This window comes from Rhododendron vialii, chromosome 1a, assembly GCF_030253575.1.
Source record: "Rhododendron vialii isolate Sample 1 chromosome 1a, ASM3025357v1".
Classification (NCBI taxonomy): domain Eukaryota; kingdom Viridiplantae; phylum Streptophyta; class Magnoliopsida; order Ericales; family Ericaceae; genus Rhododendron; species Rhododendron vialii.
The window spans coordinates 5498729-5518443 of NC_080557.1; the positions used below are offsets into that span (position 1 = coordinate 5498729).

The 19715-nt window shown below is 37.9% G+C and overlaps 1 long non-coding RNA gene across 5 annotated transcripts; it reads left to right on the forward strand.

Moving 5' to 3' along the window:
- The first annotated feature begins 13536 nt into the window (after positions 1-13536).
- On the forward strand, positions 13537-19113 carry LOC131299326 (uncharacterized). 5 transcript variants are annotated; one of them, XR_009190719.1, is made up of 4 exons: positions 13545-14950; positions 15101-15188; positions 17603-17656; positions 18861-19113. It is a non-coding gene; the product is annotated as an uncharacterized LOC131299326 (long non-coding RNA). The 5 variants fall into 5 exon arrangements; XR_009190731.1 differs by having other exon boundaries at positions 13546-14950; positions 15055-15188; XR_009190737.1 differs by lacking the exons at positions 17603-17656; positions 18861-19113 and having other exon boundaries at positions 13544-14558; positions 14849-14950; positions 15055-15303.
- Positions 19114-19715: the final 602 nt, after the last annotated feature.

A 19715-nucleotide genomic window follows, 5' to 3' on the forward strand; every position in this document is an offset into this window, starting at 1 on the left:
TCTCTCTCTCTCTCTCTCTCTCTCTCCAGACTCTCTCCCTTCTCTATAAAGGTCTTCCTTCCTCTGCCACCGCCTGGGGGGGGGGGGGGGGGGGGGGGGGGGGGGGGCTCCACCCCCCTCCTCCCTCGAGCTTTCTCTTCTCCTCCCCCGCACCTTACCCTGTACCAGATCGTCTTCTTCCTCGACTGCTCTCGCCGGTGTGCCTTTCGTGGTTGTTTTCTCCTACCGCTTTTCGATTTCGTCGTTTTCTACCGACCGATCCACTCCTGGGTGGTTGCAGTTTCATGCTTAACGGCGATGGTGGGGCGGCGTTTCAGGTGGTGGGTTGGGGCGGTTTGAATCCCGCTGGTTGGTATCATCTGGGCTGACTGGTTTTTGCGCCTAACGGCCTGGGTTCTCCCGTTTCTGCTAATGAGCACGGCAGTTCATGTTCTTGCTTCAGATCTGTTTTTTCCGGCCTAACCTTGGTTTGCTTTGGCGGTTAGGAGCGTGTGTGCTAAACCGCTTGGTTTTCCCCAATTGGTGATGATGATGGCGGTTAATGGTCATCATTTAGCCCGAAGGCCCGCGACCCGCCCAAAGCCTGCCGGGCATTTACCCGGCTCGAGCCCGTAAAACGGGTGGGCTAGCAACGCCCGTAGTTTGTAATGGGCAGGCTCAGGCCTATGAATTTTTACTCGGCCCGCCCGTAGGCTCGGCCAGTGAGCCCGCCCTTGATACCCGCCCAAAAGCCCGTCAACAGGCCCGCCTATTAGCCCAAAATCCCACAAAACCCTTTCTTTTTTCCCTTGATTTAGTTTTGCCCAAGGAAATTTAAGCCCGCCCATTGGCACGCCCTGCTTTTGGTCCGTCGGCTCGCCAATTGGGCTAGCCCGTGGGCTGGGCTTGGGCTTCAATTTATGGTAGGTAGCCCGGCCCGCCAAAAAGAAAAAGCCCGGTCGGCCCGGCCAGTGGGCGGGCTTGGGTAGCGGCTTGGCGGGCCGGCCCGGCCCTGCCCGATGATGACCCTTAGTGGTGGTTGATGGCGGCGGGTGGTGGTTGGAGGTTCTATGGGCGGCTGTGCGTGTGCTGTGAATCTGGGGAGGAGTTGTGGACTGTTTGTGTTTTCTGTTGGCCAGTGTGGCGGCGGCGGCGACGTTGGGTGGTTTGTGGTGTAGGGTTTGGTTTGGGTGGCTATTGGTGTTGGGGTTGGCCCGTTTTAGGGGTTTTTTTAAGGTTTGTTGTTGGTTCCTTACCAACTTTGGATTTTAGGTGTTTGTTTCTTCCTGATTTGGACTCAGTTTGTTGGGTTTAAATCGGTTCCTCCGTGTGGTTAGGAGATGAGGGTTTTGGGTGGTTAGACCGGTGTACCCATGACCCTATTAACTATGTACTTTGTGTTATGAGTTAATGAAATCTATCTTTTCGCCGATAAAAAAAAAAGGAAAAAAGACACCAAATCCCCAGACGATCAGATGCACTCCACCCAAGTAAGAACGCATCAATGAACTCTCAAGAACTATAGATCCGCCAAGCCACCACAGGTTGCCTCGCCAAAGATATTGTATAAGGATAGAACGCTGAAGCACAAATATCGTTGTGAAGTGTAAATGAAAGTTTTCCTTTGACAAGAAGAACATGCATGTTCCAAGTCAGGTTCAAGGAAAATTCTGATTTATAATGTCCAATATATATGCTCCCTCTTTGCATATATAAAGAAGTTGTTCTTTACAGAGGTGAAAAAAAAGTGAACTTATAATTGTTTTCTACTCAGGTTTTAGATTCAATTCTATCTGCTCTTAGAAAATAGAGTCAAATAGCAACTTATTTTTTGTTTTTATTCAATTTTTTTTTTCCATTTGTTAGTTTTGCAGCATCAAACTTTTGTAACTTATTGATTCTTTTCGGTGAGAGGAATAGAAAAAGTATAAAATTTTGATCAAAACTCAAATTTTTTTTTAAAAAGATAAAAATAAGTAAAAAAAAGTTGTCTTTTTAACTTATTTTTGTTTTTATTCAAAAATTATGAGTTTCGATCATACTTTTTTACCTTTTCGATTCCTCCCAACGAGACGAATCGATAAATTACAAAAGTTAATGCAAAACAAACAAATGCAAAAAAAGAAAATTGAATAAAGAAAAAAAAAGGTCACCGGCCTGACTTTCTAATCCAAACCTACCCTTAGCAGCTAGCAAACAAATCTTTATGCTATTCTGATCAACCAAGCTTAAAATATAGCATCAAGAAAGTATATATAAAAAACTACAGTACTTCTTGATGCTATTCTGATCATCCAAGCTTAATATATATATATATATATATTGTTTGGTTGCTATTATTTGTTGAGAAGGAAAAAGAAGAGGAAGTTAAATTTTACTTCTATTACCCAAGAGGAAAAAGTGAAGGTAATTCATTTGCTGGAGAGAAAAAAAAAAACAAATATCATTCCTGATTTACTTTGAAAAATATGAACAGGTCAAATAAGTGTTCATTCTGACTATTTCAGACACTTCAATTGCCATCAACACCATTCGGGGGTGATTTTTTTTAGAGAAGTGATTTTCACACTTCCCTTTTTATCAGCGATATTAACTGTAAATAATAATAATAATAATAATAAGCCCAACCAGTCAAATGCTATTCTTTATTGTAAAAAAAAAAAAAATACAGTAATTGGAAATGTGAAATATTCCCTATAACCATACTACCAATAAGCCTTTTTTTTATAACTGGGTTGTATGGTTGAGCTTTCGCACAGCTCGACTAATTCTCCTGAAGTTAACAACCGGTCAAATGTTTAATTGCTCCAAGGTTTAATATGTTTGTCGTTCGTGGGATTCGAACTTGTAACCTGTTAAGGAAAAACTGTTTAGTTGTTTCTTATGCCCACTTGGCCAAACCACTTGGGGCATGGAAATTGAGTGAAAATGGAGTAGTGTTTTTAATTTAAAAAACTTGTTTTGCTTATATTCATCTTAGTAAATTTTTAAATATTTTCCAATTTTTTCCCAGTGTCGCTCATTCAAACATATTAATCGAAGAATTAAAAATAAAAATTTACTACAAAAAAATCATAAAAAATAACAAATAAACGCAGAAGTCATTATTATTCTCCAAAAAACTATTTACTTTTTGGATTTTTCTTCTCAAAAGAATCTGAAAGATAAAACCGGAAAAAAAAAAACTGAAATAAGCCTTTGTGATTTTAATGATCCAACATGTAAAAGGTGGAAGTGGGAGCTGCTGTGAACAATCACAACAGTGTGCAGCTGTGTTCATCTTACTGTCCATCTTGGCAATCAATGATCCGGATTTTAAAGAACTCTCTTTAGAAAAAATTTGGACGGTGACATTGAGGCGTTACATAATGCTATTGTGATTCGGTGTCTATGTTAGTACTGATAAACGGGTCGGCATCAAAGGAATTCCAAACACAGAAGGGGCTAAGACAGGGTGATCCTTTATCGCCCTTTCTTTTCAATATTGTGGTCGAAGGGCTCAACATTTTGCTAGAAAGAGCAAAGGAACAGCACATCATCATGGGAACAAGATTTGGGCCGAATGGATCAAATGGGACTGTGGTGTCACACCTTCAATTCGCAGATGATACGATTATTTTTGCAACAATGATAGGGAAGAGTTGGCAAACATCAAAAGAATTCTTCGTTGTTTCCAACTTATGTCGGGACTGAAGATAAATTTTTGCAAAAGCTCTTTGTGCGGCATTAAAGTTAGTCATCAGGTTGTAAATTCCCTTGCTTTGGTTTTGGGATGTAAAGTCGACCACCTGCCAATAAAGTATTTGGGTTTACCGTTGGAAGCCAATCCGAAATAGAAGACATGGGATCCAGTGGTTGAAAGAATGGCAAAAAGGCTTAGTGTATGGCGCAGGAGATTCAACACTACGTGGGGTAGGCTTACCTTATTGAACTCTTCTCTTGCCAGTCTACCTATTTACTTCTTGTCTTTATTTAAAATGCCGGTGTCAGTTGCAAAAAAGATAGCTAAGATTCAGAGACAATTCTTCTGGGGTGACTCGTTGGACAAGTAAAGGTTATGCTTGGTTAAGTGGGAAGTAATCACTAAAAAGAAAGAATTTGGAGGGTTAGGGGTAAAAAACTTGGCAATCCAAAACCTTGCTCTTTTGGCCAAGTGGTGGTGGAGATTCTATAAAGATCGTGACTCGTTATGGGTTAAGGTAATCAAAAGCAAGTATAATCTAGAGCAAGGCTCTTGGGTACCCCGTGTGCCACTTCTGGTAAGGTTTCAGCTTTGTGGAGAGATATCTGTTCGATCGGAGATTCATCCTCTAGTATTGGCTCCATTATTCAAGACGGGTTTAGGTTGGTGGTTCAATCTGGTCGGGAGATTTCTTTTTGGAATCAAGTGTGGCTAGGGGACACAACTCTTAAACATGAGTTTCCTCGCCTCTACCTAATATCTATTCAAAAAGAGATGGTGATTAGCGAAGTTAAAGATGCAAGAGGGGAAGGTAGATGGAACATACTTTTTAGGAGAAGGCTTCGGGAATGGGAAGTGCAGCAATTTGAAGAATTGATTTTGAGATTACAATCAGTTATTTTGGATCAATCCAAACGGGATGAGCTAAGGTGGAGATGGGCTTCAGATAATTGCTTTTCAGTTAAATCAGTCTATAACAAATGGGAGCAATCGGGATTTTCAAACAACTGGGCGATGGGATCGATTTGGAAGAACATTAGCCCCCCGAAGGTGGAAATTTTTTCGTGGTTGGCTCTCCAAGATAGAGTGGCATCGAGAACAGTACTTTTCCATAGAAACTTGCTTCCCGTAGGCCAGTCGGTGTTGTGCCCACGCTGTTCATTACACCTTGAATCGCCTGAGCATCTATTCTTACTGTGCCAATTTTCTTGGGAAGTTTGGTCTCTGGTGTTGGACTGGTGGCATGTCTTTTAGGTGTGCCCTGCTTCCCTTTTAGATCTGTTTAATTGGTGGCTGGGTATGGGTTTCAAAAATCTGGAGGAATATCTATGGGAAACAACATTCCATGCCACTACATGGTTTTTATGGTTGGCAAGGAACGATCTTGTGTTCAAGAATATTTCTTGGCATGTGGAGGATCTTGGGGAGTTAATTAAAACTAGGGTAGCAATGTGGGTTAAAGTGAAGTTCGCTATAAAGGTGTACTCGGTGGAAGACTTTAAGGGATATCTTGATGGCACGAGGAAGGTCAAATTGTAATGTATTAATTTGAGGAGCGGAGTGGTCCAATTTTCTATTGGACGATCCTCTATACCTTTGTGCCTTGTTTTGGGTCTTTTACTCTCTTTTGCTCGTAAGCGTTTTGTGCTTAACGAGTTTTCCTCTCGATGTACCCCTTTCGAGTTAATAAAATCTTCATTTTGCCGAGAAAAATAAAAAAGCCCTATGCTTCCGTAAAAGGTGGACTATCATTACTAAGGACATCTGTAAGCCCTAGTGCCCTACGCCCCTAACCCTCCAAATCTTTCACTTCAATTCCTCTCACTCAATCCAAACAGCATGTCAATTAGAAAAATTGAAAATCGATCAACGAGGTGTGAAAAAGTGGGAATATATGATGTCAATTTACAATTTACATAAAATTTTCTCTAGGTCAGCACGAAGACGTATGCTTATATATTCGTCTTTAGGTCATTCCTCAATCTATATTTGAAGAGTAGAAGACAGTTTTTCTTTGACAAGATCAAGAACATGTTCCAAGTCACGTTCAAGGAAAATTCTGATTTATAATCCCTCTTTGCACGAAATATTTGTTCTTTACTAGGAAAAAAAGTGAATTTATTCTTTTCTACTATTAAAGTTTCAGATTCAATTCTATCTGCTCTTAGAAAAGAAAGATTTGTTTGCTAGATGCTAACTCTAGTACTTCTTGATGCTATTCTGATCAACCAAGCTTATACGTATATATACAGTTTGTTTTACGTGAGGTAGTCCTCATTTTAATTAAAATGCGAATCTTTCTATTTCTTCTATTTTTAGATCGAATTTTGATGATCCGAGCCGCTCAATGTGATTAGAGTGTGATTTTCAGAGTACTCGCGAGAAATCAGCCAAAAAAATGACCGAGAAGGGCTTGATCCGAACAGTTTTTTATTGAACGGTTCGGGAAAAAACTGCTCAAATCAAGTCATTTCCGGTCATTTTTTTTGCCAGTTTCTCGTCAAGACCCTTAAAATCACATTTTAAACACATTGACCTATTCGGATCATCAAAACTCGATTGGAAAATGAAAGTCTGCATTTTAAAAGATTTTCATTTGAACTTTCTGAACACTTTGGACTTTGCCCTAAAGTAAATACAAGAGTCATACACAAGATTCGTAAAACCCATTCGAGCCCATAAAATCAAAGTGATTGTAGCATTGCTTTTGAGACTATCTCAAGTCTAGCTTCATCAACAAACATACCTTTAACAGCTTGTGCGATCCATGTGGATCCATGTATGTCGAACAACTCCGGACATAATTATATCCGAAGTTGTGTAAGTAATTAACATTGCTCTTTGTGGGTGTCATTTTGGAATCAATATCAACGATCCAACCGTTGATCATGTACACCATCAGAAAATTAACTTAGATCTAATGTAGACAAGTGGTACACTAATAACATTGTATAAAATGGACTATCAATATAATTTTAATTTTAAGCCTTCATTTCACTAGCAAAAATTCTAGAACTGCAAACAAATATTGCACAATCACTTGCATAAACACAATTACAGGTTGTGCGGGCTCCACAAAAATTGCACCTCAAGTATGTGCGGATTCCACACAACATGTGAGCGTGTTTGTATATTTATTCGTGGTTCTAGCTTGCTCGTTTGCTAATATCATATGAACTATTCCTATGTCGGACTTATCCAGATCCTATCAAGCTAATTTTCGGCAAAAACGTTCTTTTCTGGGAGATATTTGAGGGGTCAAGGAGTACGGTGGAACCGTGGAAATAAAAAATTAGATACCTCGATCTTCAAAATATCAGCACCAAAGTAACCGTGGTGGTGGTGTTTTATTTATCAAATCTTTATTTTTTTTTTCTCATTACAGAGCATATGACGTACACACGAGCGGAATATATGTTCCATGTAGTACACAATTTTAATAAATATAAGCCGTTCGTTAGATTTTGGATCCGAGAGACGTCCGTTATTTAACTGCGTATCAGTTGTTACTTGTTACTGCTCGATATCGGCTGATATAAAACTGTAAGACCGAATGATATCTTCTAGGGTGTCATACGAATCAGGTGACGCTGGTTATAGTGTTTGGCCAGTGCGGCCGCCACCTCGGGCATACACTCCGGAGGAACGTCAATGTTCAAGCGCTTGACCAGCTCCTCCGGATTCTGAAACTGGTCCGCATACTCCGGCGGAATCCCGTCCAACAATTTCGACACCGCTTCCTCAGTCGACATGGCTTCGTTGTTGAACGATTTTAGCCCCATCACTTGAAACGGAAGCTCGCAATTCGACGTCATCGCACAATTAAGATACGGATAGCCGTTCCAACGGATATCCTCGATCATTGCTCCGATGGCCTCTTCGAATAGGATGCGAGTGATGTCGAATGGGCTTGGAAAGATGGGGGGCATACCGCGGCCGCCGAGGGCGGAGAGGCCGGCTATTTCTGGGTTCCATAAGTCGGCAATTTCTTGAGGGAGAGCTGGCCTGGGTGTGGATGATGAGTTTAGAGCTCGTTCCAAAATCTATAGTTGATGTTAAGAAAAAATGCCAAAGTGTGCGTGCAAGCTAAACTTACTAAAAAACCGTATAAATCAGTTTTTAGAGACACAATTTTATTAGAGCTTATACATAGTGACACTTGTGACAGTAATAACGTGCTTGCCCGTGGTGGTCAAATATATTTTATAACCTTTATTGATGGTTTTTCAAAATTTTGCCATGTGTATTTAATCCATCACAATAGTGAGCTTTTTGAAAAATTTAAAGTCTTCAAAGCACGAGTAGAAAATCAGTTGGAAAAGAAAATAAAAATATTAAGGTCCGATAGAGGAGGCGAGTATGCACCAACTGAAATGGAAGTTTTTTGTGAAACGCATGATATAATTCACCAACGAACTCCTTCTTTTTCACCTCAATCAAATGGAGTAGCCAAACGTAAAAATTGTACATTAGTAGACATGGTTAACGCGATGTTAGCTAGTTCTGGTTTACCGAATAACTTATGGGGTGAAGCTTTATATTCTGCTTGTCACATTTTGAATAAAGTGCCTTGCAAAGATTGTGATAAAACTCCTTATGAACTTTGGAAAAATCAAAAGCTTAGCTTAAAATATTTCAAAGTGTGGGGGTGTTTGGCTAAAGTTTTAGTATCACCTCCTAAGAAAAGAAAATTGGGTCCAAAAACTATTGACTGCGTTTTTGTGGGAGTTGCCATTGATAGTGTTGGTTATCAATTTTTAGTTATTAATTCTGAAGTTTCTGATATTTCTAATAACACTATCATGGAATCAAGAGAACCTAAATTTTTTGAATATATTTTTCCAATGAAATATAAGCCTTCAAGGTCTATTGGTGATTGTTCCATCTTGAGAAGTAGTGTTGATTCTCAAAACAATTTTGAACCAAGGAGGAGTAAAAGAGGTAGAATAGAAAAGGTCTTTGGTAGTGACTTTCAGACTTAATTTCTTGATTGAAAATGATCCTCAAACCCATAGTGAAGCTATGACTTCCGTAGATGCTACCTTTTGGCAAGAAGCTATAAATAGTGAGATGGATTCTATCATTTCTAACAATACGATCTTCCTCCTGGTTGCAAGACAATAGGGTGTAAATGGATATTTAGGAAGAAACTTAGAACTAATGGAACCATTGAAAAATTTAAGGCTAGACTAGTAGCTAAAGGCTTCAAACAAAAGGAAGTAATAGATTTCTTTGATATATATTCTCCGGTAACTCGTATCATGACTATTCGAGTTTTGATTGCTATAGCATTGATTTCTACGGTATTTTTAAACGGAGAATTAGAAGAAGAAATATATATGGATCAACCCGAAGGGTTTGTGGTTCCTCGACAAGAAAGGAAAGTGTGTAGACTTGTAAAGTCTCTTTATGAATTGAAACAAGCACCGAAACAACGGCACGAAAAGTTTGATAAAGTGATTCTTTCCAGTGGCTTTAAAATAAAGGATGCGGATAAATGTGTATATTAAGCAACTTGATGGTGCTTGTGTTATTCCTTGCTTGTATGTTGATGGTATTCTCATATTTGGCACCAATATTGATGTCATTAGAGAAACGAAAAATTTCTTGTCTAGCAATTGTGATAGGAGGGATTTAGGACCTGCTAATGTTATTTTGGGGATTAAAGTACTAAAACGTGCTGATGGAATTCCTTTGACACAAGAACATTATGTTGATCAATTGCTAAAAAAGTTCAATTATTTTGATTTAAAGCGAGGGGGTTGGATTTTTTTAATCCGTTTGGGGTGCTTTTAACTCTTTTTTTTTTTTTTGGTATTTTAATTATTTTCATCTTAGTAAATGTTTTAATATTTTCCAATTTTTTCCCAGTTTTGCTCATTCAAACATATGAATCGAAGAATTAAAACTAAAAATTTACTCCAAAAAATCATAAAAAATAACAAATAAACGCAAAAGTCATTATTATTCTCCAAAAAAAAAAATTATTGACCTTTTGGATTTTTCTTCTCCAAAGAATCTGAAAGATAAAACCGAGAGAAAAAAAAAAACTGAAATAGGCCTTTGTGATTTTGATGGTCCAACATGTAAAAGGTGGAAGGCGGGGGCTGCAGTGAGCAATCATGTACAGCAGCGTGCAACTGTGTTCATCTTATCATCTATCTCAGTAATTAATGGTCCGGATTTTAAAAGAACTCTCCCTGGAAGAGTTTTTCTAAATTTAGACGGTGACATCGAAGCGTTACATAACGCTGCTGTGATTTCCTCATAGAAGGCTTAGCAGCCCTCCGCTTCCGTATAAGGCGGGCTATCATTACTAAGGACATATGTAAGCCCAAGTGCCCTACGCTCCTACCCCTCCAAATCTTTCATTTCCTCTCACTCAATCCAAAAAGCGCGTCAATGAGAAAATCTGAAAATCGATCAAAAAGTTGTAATATATGATGCCAATTTATAATTAACACAAAATTTTCTTTTGGTCAGGACGAAAACATATGATTATATATTCGTCTCTGGGTCATTCCTCAATCAATATTTAAAGAGTGGAAGAAAGTTTTTAGTTCTTTGACAAGATCAAGAACATGTTCCAAGCAGGGGCGGACCTATTCAATGGCAAGAGGGGTCAGGTGACCCCACTGGATTGAAAATTATGCTGCGATAGCTATGTGTAGTTTGGATATTTTGGTAATTTGAGAAGTCATACTTTACCCAAGTTTCTCAAGAAAATTATAGTATTTGCCCCAACATATGATAGTCCCCATAAATAAAGCTGACCCAAATCTCTCTCTCCTCCCGAAAAAACTTGAGAATTATTAACTTCTAGTCCACTTTCAAGTACAAACTCACCCACACTTTGTACTCTCTCTCATTTTGAGGAAGGCAAAATAACACCATGATCATTATCTAGTAAAATTTAATTCCTGGGCTCCAATTTGGAAGCTATAAACTGAAGAAAAAAAATTTTGAACAACAAATATAAAATTGAATTTTAATGGGGGCAAATTTGATTATCGCTCAAATTGACTTTGGGGGGTTAACTTGAGGAATTATACATATTCTGTTTGGTTGCTATTGAGAAGGAAAAAGAAGAGGAAGTTAAATTCTATTCTATTACCCAAGAGAAAAAAGAGAAGGTAATTCATTTGCTGGAGAAAAAGAAACAAATATCATTCCTGATTTACACTCCCCTTTTTACCATCCGCTCTCTGTTTTTTTTTTTGGTCTTCATCTATGTGAATTTACTATGTTGCCCTTTTTTCGATACACTTTTTCACACATCCAAGGCCAACGTTGTAAATTTATGTGGATGAAGGCAAAAAAAGAAGAAGTGTGAATGGTTAAAAAAGGTGTGTGAAGATCTTTCATGTTCATGTTCTTTAATCTTCTTCGGGAAAATGACGGCTCATGACGTGTTTTGATAATCTTTCATGTTCATGTTCATTTTTCCACGTTCTTTACATTCATATGAAAAAGAAGATTTTCGGGCCTGAGTCTGCTGGTGGACTATAATGATAGGTTGGGCCAAGGCCTTAGAACCCAACCCGTTCAAAAGGAGAATGACTTGGACCAAGCCCAGCCCAATCGACTAGATGACGATCGTCTACAGGCGGTAGACCAATATATCCATATATTGGTCCAACAATGTTTAAAGTACAACTATACTCCATGTTTCTCTGCAAATTAGGTCAAAAGTAGAGGTTGCAATTTGCAACCCATGCCATGAATTCGCCCACTTATGACCCAACCCAACCTAATCCGTTCTTATTGTATGATGGGTTGAACCCATATGATCCTATATTTACATGGGTTTAGATAGATTGAAAATGGGTTTAATATGGGATGAATTGGTTTGGGTATTCAAGGGTAGAGTGACAAACGGTGGACGACGATGGAAGGAGTTGGAAGAAGACAAAGTCGGTGAGAGAAACTTGAGAAAGATAATGTGAGAACCCCTTAAGGAGTCTCACATTGGGGAAAAAAGGGAGATTGATGTAATATACACTCCTTCCATCCGGATTAAATTGTTCCTAATTCTATTCTAACCGGCTAAAAAATAGATTATATCTTTGAATCCGTAATAAATTTCATATCAAATATGGATCCTATTTTATAAATCACGATTAGTTCTATAATACAAATGTTTTTAAAATCAAGTAAAACATTATAAATTGGAAGATATAATCGATTGAAAAATAGCACGAACTTCAAAAAAAGACTATTAAATCCGACGGAAGAAGGAAGTAAATAATTGCGAGCACTTACTATATAAGCAGAATGAAAACTACTCATGACATTATACCCTCTTCTAATTGGTTCTAGCCTATATTGAACCTATTTTCAAAATGAACCTTGCCACATCTAACTTGTATTATACCCATCCCATATTATATTACATATAGCGGAATGAAAACTACTCATGGCATTATACCCATCCTCTTTTAATTGGTTCTAGCCCATATTAATGAACCAATTTTCAACTGAACCTTGCCACATCTAACTTGTACCATAGCAAAAAAAAAAAAAAAAACTTATCCCAAACATAATTTTCATATTCTGCATATATATCGTTTGCGATTATAATTAGCTCCCAAACACAATTGTTGGCGTGCAATGCATGCTCCTAATTGCGAACTGAATTTTTGTAATACAAATTCCAACCGAACTATGAAAACCAATTTAGATTCCAATCTAGTATAAAATATCGCAAATTCAATCAGTGAACTAGATCTACACGCATGAGATTCTGGCCTTGGCCGCCGTCTTTAGCGGCGGCAAAGCCGAAACCCTGGCGGAGAATTTCCGCCGTGGAGCCGCCTTGGCCAGCCGCTCGTAGTCCTCATTGAAGTCGCCTTCGTCGAAATTCAAAGCGTAACTGAGAGGATCGTACTTGAAGTCGGCCATCGAGCAATGCCGACGTCGTTGGAGGTGGCGGCCTATACGATTGATCAGGTCGCGACACTTGTTCTCCAGGACCTCGCGTCGGTGGTAGTTGTTGTTGGGCAAGCAGTAGGAGAGGCATAGGGTTTGTTTCAGCTTGTTTCTGAGGGATGGTGACGTGTTGCTCTGTTCTTCTTCCATATTTGTGTATGAGAGAGAGAGAGAGAGAGAGAGAGAGAGAGAGAGAGAGACTGTGGTTTTTTGTTGATGTGGTATTGGAGGAGCTACTTTTATATAGGAGGGAGATTAAGATAGACAGCGTTTGGAACACGGTTTAATATATACTCCAGTTGGGTTGGTTGGTTTTTAACCAAGGGACTCATTGTGTACAGTAAACGGTTTTCTTAAGCTGGGGCCGGGATTAAAGGATTGGGTAAAACTCCATTGAACCCCCTCAACTATAACCTATTTCCAATTAACCACCTCAAAGTTTAAAAATCAACACTTAACACCCTTAAACACTACGAATCCAAGATGTCAATGGTGCGGTCAACGGGAAATTACACTCTAGGCTCTTTCCCGTTCATCATCATCCCAATCTTTCACCTTGACCTCCATTCATAACCTCCCAAAAGCCACCACATAAAAAACCAAATGCAGCCTCCACATTCTAACAAAGGTTATTCCAACTTCAATCACTTCCTATTCGACGACTGCCCCAACAACTGCCCTCAATTTTTAGGTTATTTTACTCTTCCTTTTGTCTCTTCTAATTTTGGAAAATAACTCTTAGATAAAGAGAAAATGGTAATATTAATTCAAGAAAAACAGGATGGACAATGCTAATATTGTTTACTCTTTCTTTCTCATATCTAAGAAATCTACAGTAAATTCCTTCCCAACCCCTAATTAGGGTGCTCGCTGAATCTAAATACAAATTACGCGCTCGTTGGGCCGAGTGCCCCAAGTATATTTTAGCTTTTTCTTCCTTACACTACAACAAAAAGCACCAATGGTGACACCCTTTGACAGCTTTTGGTGACAAAAAATTGGTGTTGACACAGAATATACTCAATGGTGACAAACAATTTTACTGCTTGTCACAGAAAATCTTTGGGTAACCAGCAGACAACGTGGCAAATAATGAAGAGATTTGGTGACAAAAAATTTGTCACCGAAGACAAGTTTCGGTGACAGGCATGTCACTGAAAGATCTGAATTTTTGTTGTCCCGGGCTGTTGTTCATTTAGGCGCGCTTATAAAAAGTTAAACAAAAAAAATTTCATTCGAAACGACGTCGTTTCATGCTGTTTTGTTTGTCACCAAAAACAAGCCCTAATTTTACCGTCCCACGATTGAAACCCCTCCCCGCCTCCCTCTCTCTCTCTCTCTCTCTCTCTCTCTCCATAGTCGACAATAGCGAGCCGGATCGATGTGCAATAATCTCCTCCGCGTGACCTCTCGACGTCCGTTAGCGACCCTCTACATGTTTCTCCTCTCTTTGACTGGGTCTCTATGCTCGCGATTACAATCGAAGGGTTCTCGACTCACCACATCGGAGCCCTAACTGGTCAAATCGTTCTCTAGACGGTACTGAGAGGCTCCATGGTTGAGGTTTCAAAGCCCTAGCTATGGTTTTTTCGAAGTCTGAATTCTGCTCTTCCTTGATTTTATTTTCATCTTTTCTATTGGTAAATTGTGAGTTTGATAAGATTTTTCAAAAAGAAATCAGAGTTTTTAGACATAGTAGTTTTTTATCGATTCTATCACGAAGAACAATAGTGGTGATCTTCCTTTTTTATTTGTCTTTGTGATACGGTGGTGACCTTCTAGGCATTTTTTTTTTTATGGTTTTGATAGTCCGCATTTCTTAACTACTGATATATTTACCATTGAGGAAATACGACAAATTTGGGCTGGATGTGATTCATTGCAGGAATGAATTTGGTGATGACACCAAAAAAATTGCAGCTGAAGACATGAATTGCTGATTATTATAGAACCTAAAGATATTCTAATGGTTTGTTGTCTAGGGTTTTGTTTGTTCAACTCATGCTAGATTCAAGAAATTGGTTCAAACTTCTAAGAAATCTATTCTAGTTGAGCTGTTAGCATAAAAGTATCAGCTGGATTGATTTTTAAGTGGTTTAGCCTTTTAGCTTTGATGCTTAACTTCTGAGTTTGCGGCTTGAACTTCTGGAGTTGTCATTTTAACTTCTCAATTTGTCACTCTTTTTTTCATAGCATGTTACCCTTGGCGGTTCATAGTGCCAATCGATCTGCTAATTATGATGTCGTGTCCTTTTGCAGTGCTACCCCTCAAGAAAGTGTTGGTTAGACGGGGTTTTTGCAAACAATGTTCGTTAGAACGGCACCCCAGAATTTAGTCTTGCTGGTGTATCTCTATATAAGGTTCAAATGTCATTTATCTTCAATGATTTGATTAATGATGTTTATGGTAGTCTGTTTGTCTAAGTAGTGCAAGGATAATAGATTGTTTGTGTTACCATTTGCAGATTTAACAAGTCAGACACTCAGAGTTGTTTCCTTGTGTTTTATCAGCATTGGATACACAACCAGAAGGGATGGCTTAGATGAGGAGTGCTCTGCCATTGGAGAAAGGAAGAAATTGGGTTCAATTAGGATGAAAGTATGGCCCAATCTTTCTATTCTCATAGTTCATAATTTCATAATGCTTCAACCTTAATGTTGGTAGTCATTGTACTCTGTTACTAGTGTGATATATAGAGTATATGTTTGTCGAACTAGGACTTCAATTGGATTCCTTTTTCGGAAAAAAGATAGCTCCTAGATTTATTATCCTTTTGATGCTTGCAACTTTGACTGGTATAGGTTGGTTGTTGCTTACGATACATTTAGAATTTAAAAACCAGTACACTGATTTAGTTGCATTGCGTGTATCGGTGTATACAATTTGATATTGTCCTATCATTCTTTGGGCGCTATGGGATGTTACATGTGTCCATAATCTGTAAATGTATTTTGTTAGCTCTCATGTGATTTTTATCAAATAACTATAGCCAATATTAGCACATGTATTGATGTACCTTTTCTGAAGCTGAACCTGTATGTCAGTATGTGTTGTTTGGCCCATAAGGAGAAGTTTACTGGGCCTTAGAAACACCAACTTGGTGTTAGATTTGTGTATTTCTCTTAGATTTGTTTAGGTTCCTTGGATATTTGTAATATGAGCAGTTTTTTGGAATTTATGGTTGGGAACTGTGCTAGATACCTTCCTATGGTATGCCATTTTTATGAGGATATCTTTAGCAACTCTTATTGTGTGCATGTTCCTGACTTTCTGTCTTAGATTCTAGAAAAGTTCTGAGTTTAGATAAGTTTAGTTTAATTATCAGGTGACATGGCATTTGCCTCTAGCATTTGCCATGATATCAGTCTTACATAACATCATTCTGGTTTATCATAGCCCCAAGATTGACATCTGTGTTCAGCCCTTGGATTATATGTATGTATATTTAATCTTGACTTCTCCTTTTGACTTGGATTTGCTTGGATTGATCTCTAACTGAAGTGAACACAACTAAGGTTGGTGGAATTTGGGTTTCTGGTTCATATATCTAGAGGAGAACACAAAAATATTTTAGAGGTTTGATTAGTTCACCAACTTAACAAATGAATCTTTTCCCTTGAAGTTCTGTTATGTCTTTTGTTTTATGCTTAAGATAGAGATTGCATTTTAGTCATATCGTTTCCTTCTTGTATAGGTACAATGTGCCTGATAAGATACATCCCTAACCAACATAAGATGTGAGATGGACGTATAGATAGATCTCATCACGACACTTTTTTTTCTTGTGAAAAAGATGAAACAAAAGAAATAAAGACGGGGAATTTACAAAGACTGAAACAATAAAAGAAATAGAATTGGGGGATTCGTTAGTTTTGTGGGTTCCGGTCAGATATAAGTCACCGAACAATGACTCTTTGGAGGGTTGGCATTGAGGTAGTAGAGGTACAGAGTCCCATCTTACTAGTTTATTTTGTTTCAATTAAGTTAAAGGTTCACTCAACTTTGCATCCTAACTAGATTGATGGCATCATGTAACATATCTTAATTGCTGAATCTTGTTAACGTGAGTTTTCTCCTTTGTGTTTTCTGTAGTTCCTTTTTTGTTTTATGTTCATGGGGCATATGTGCTCTATTCGGTGTTGTATGGTTTCCTTTTTGAGACATGTTGAACAGTTTTTTTTTTGGATTTAGGATTATCTATTCTAATAGATAAAGGGGGAGAATCTCTTCGTGTCAACACTTTTTTGAAGCTGTGTCACAAAAGTAATTTCCACAATTGCCCAACAAGAAACAATTTTTTTACAGTTATTTTCGTGTAACAAATTAACCGTTGGGGCAAAAATGTAAAAGAACCCTCCCAACATTTTATGTCACGTCCTAATTCAGTTTCTTGCCGACTCCCTCCCTCTTTATCTCTCCCTCACATTTGTCTCGCTGCTGAGGTTTCTGTTTTATGGTTGAACTACTGCTACTGTAACTCAATGGATACTCCAATTTGATGGTGTTATAAGGTATCACATCCAATGCCAGCAGAGCTTGTGGCTGTTGTACAGCAACTACTGTTGCTAATGCATTTTTATAGCTCTAGACTCCCCTGAAAATAAAGGTGCTACTTGAAAGTTCTTGTACTAGTACATGAAAAGCTCAAAGTAGAGCGACATTCCTTGTTTGATGACATTTCTTATCTGTTATCTTTTCTTATTTTTCTAATTACCTGATGTCCCCGGTTTATAATTGTTTGGTTGTATATCATGGATTCTTCCACCATCGAAAAGCTCCAAAATTAACTCCGATTTCCACTATCGTGGAACACTTAACTGCCGCGGTGCCACCACTTTCTAGGGATATTACGGCAAAGAATATGCTATAATAGAAATTTGAGTTTTTGAAAGTTATCGATTTGTTCAATTTACTGTATCCAACTTAAAAGACATCTAGTCAATAATTACTGTATCCAATTTACTGTATCCAACCGTGAGGAAAGTAACCATGAATTGCACTCTCTCCTACAGATGTACTGCATGCTTTTGAGGATGCTAATCATCGTACTTATGTGAGACTTGAAGGTATGAAATCCACTTGCTAGCTTTATCCATAGTCGTTAGTCAGAACTAGTGTGGATGGAGTTTAACTTGAGCTAGAATGTTGGGAGCGTCTTTGAGAGTGACGGATTGGGTGTGAATCTTAGTGATAAACATTCAAGTATGATATTCATTGAATACCATTTGATTGTGCATTTCTTATAGACACTATCGTTTTCATGCATTATATTTTAGTACAGCCAAAAAAAAAAGGACAAAAAGAAGAAGAGATGTGGATGACCCATCTAAATAGATATTTGTAGTGTTTTTGAGGTTGACAGATTGGTTACACATCTAAGAAAAACAATCTAATATAATTTCCTACATGAACAGAAAGCACCATTGATCCTCTGAAGTAAGTGTCGTCTATCTTCCTTCAATTGATACATATACCTATTGATGTATGTGTTTATAGTTGAATTTTCATTTATATTTTGCTTATATCCATGTTCAGTAAAAAGGCCTTAAACTCAAGTTCCCCTGATAGGCTAGACCAACTTCTAGCTTTTTTTTAGCTCCATTGGTTTTTATGTTTGTACACCTAGATTCATCTGAAAGTGTAAGCTCAGTTAGTAGTCATTAATGGGTTTTCGGTAGCGGTAGACTGGGTACAAACCTAACCTTGTCGATGGCTCAAAATCTTTTTAGTTACATGAAGCTTTTCTCTCTCTGTTCATAAACCATGGACTGCAATGTTTTATCTTTCAGTCACAATTATGTGGTTTAACAGCTAGCAGAAGTATACATATGTGTGCAACTTGTCTAGATGAAATCGTATGGGGCAAGGAAATTGCTATCTTCTAGATCTTATCTTAGCTGATGTTAGTTGAATGATGCGGGTATTATCATAACATTACATCAAATACTAGTCACTAAACTTAATGGTAGCTATCTAGACATGCCCCAATTATGATCGAGTTGTCATTTCAACTCCTGACCCGTGAAAAAAATAGATGGCGAGTGTTGTCTAGTTCAAAAGTTATTTTATAGCATGATTCCATGTCCATGTTTTCATATTGTTCTTGTTCAGTTCTCCATACCGTTGAACTTACTATGCATGTATCGTTATCTTGGATTTATGTTTATAAGATTTCTGGAAAAGTAAATTTCTTGATCCATAGTTCTATCAAGTTTCAGAAAGTCTGAACATCGTGTGATATGAATTTTTTTTTCTTGCAATTTTGTACAGGTAAGTAAGGAGATGAAGTTGCTTTCTGGCAGTTAACCAAGATGGAGTTGAAGACTTTTTGGTAGTTAAATGGAACACTTGTTTTGAGTTCTTTTTGTCATTAGACACACAATGGATATGGATAGTTTTGGTAATGTTGTTAAGTTTGAAGTGGCTATTATTGGAGGATGAATGTTTTGAAAGGTTTTGAAGTTGGATGATGAATGTTGACTTATTAGATATTTGATTTGAATGATATTTTGTTTCTTCACAATTTAAGTTTTGCTAAGTTGAATCATAAGATACAAAAAATCTGAAACTTTGTATGCAGGTGAAAACAATATATGGAATAAAGTATGTATTGCTGCTAAAGTCTTATTTTTGGGGACAAAAGAGATTGTCATTGTTGTATGTCTACTATGATAGGTTATTGGTGACATACAATTGGTTGTCCTGGTAGATACTTTTAGTGACAACCTTTGTCACAGAAAAATCTCTCTTCTGTGACAATATGGTGCTGTCATCGTTACTATCCGTGACATAATCAATTTTGTCATAGAAAATCTCTCTTTCGTGACACCATATTGTTGTCACTGTTACTTTCGGTGACAATTGTGTCACGGAAAATCAATCTTCGGTGACATCAAATTCTTGTCACGGTTGACAACATTCCGTGACAACTACACAATTTTGTCACCATTGACTTTCAGTGTCATGGATACAATGACACCTCTTCCTGTGTCACCAAAGATAATGGGTGACAAAATTTGGACTTTTGGTGACATTTTTACATGTCACCGAATGTGTTTTTTGTTGTAGTGTTATTTTTACCTATTAAACCTCAGCCTTCGATTTCAAAGAACAAAAATATGGGAT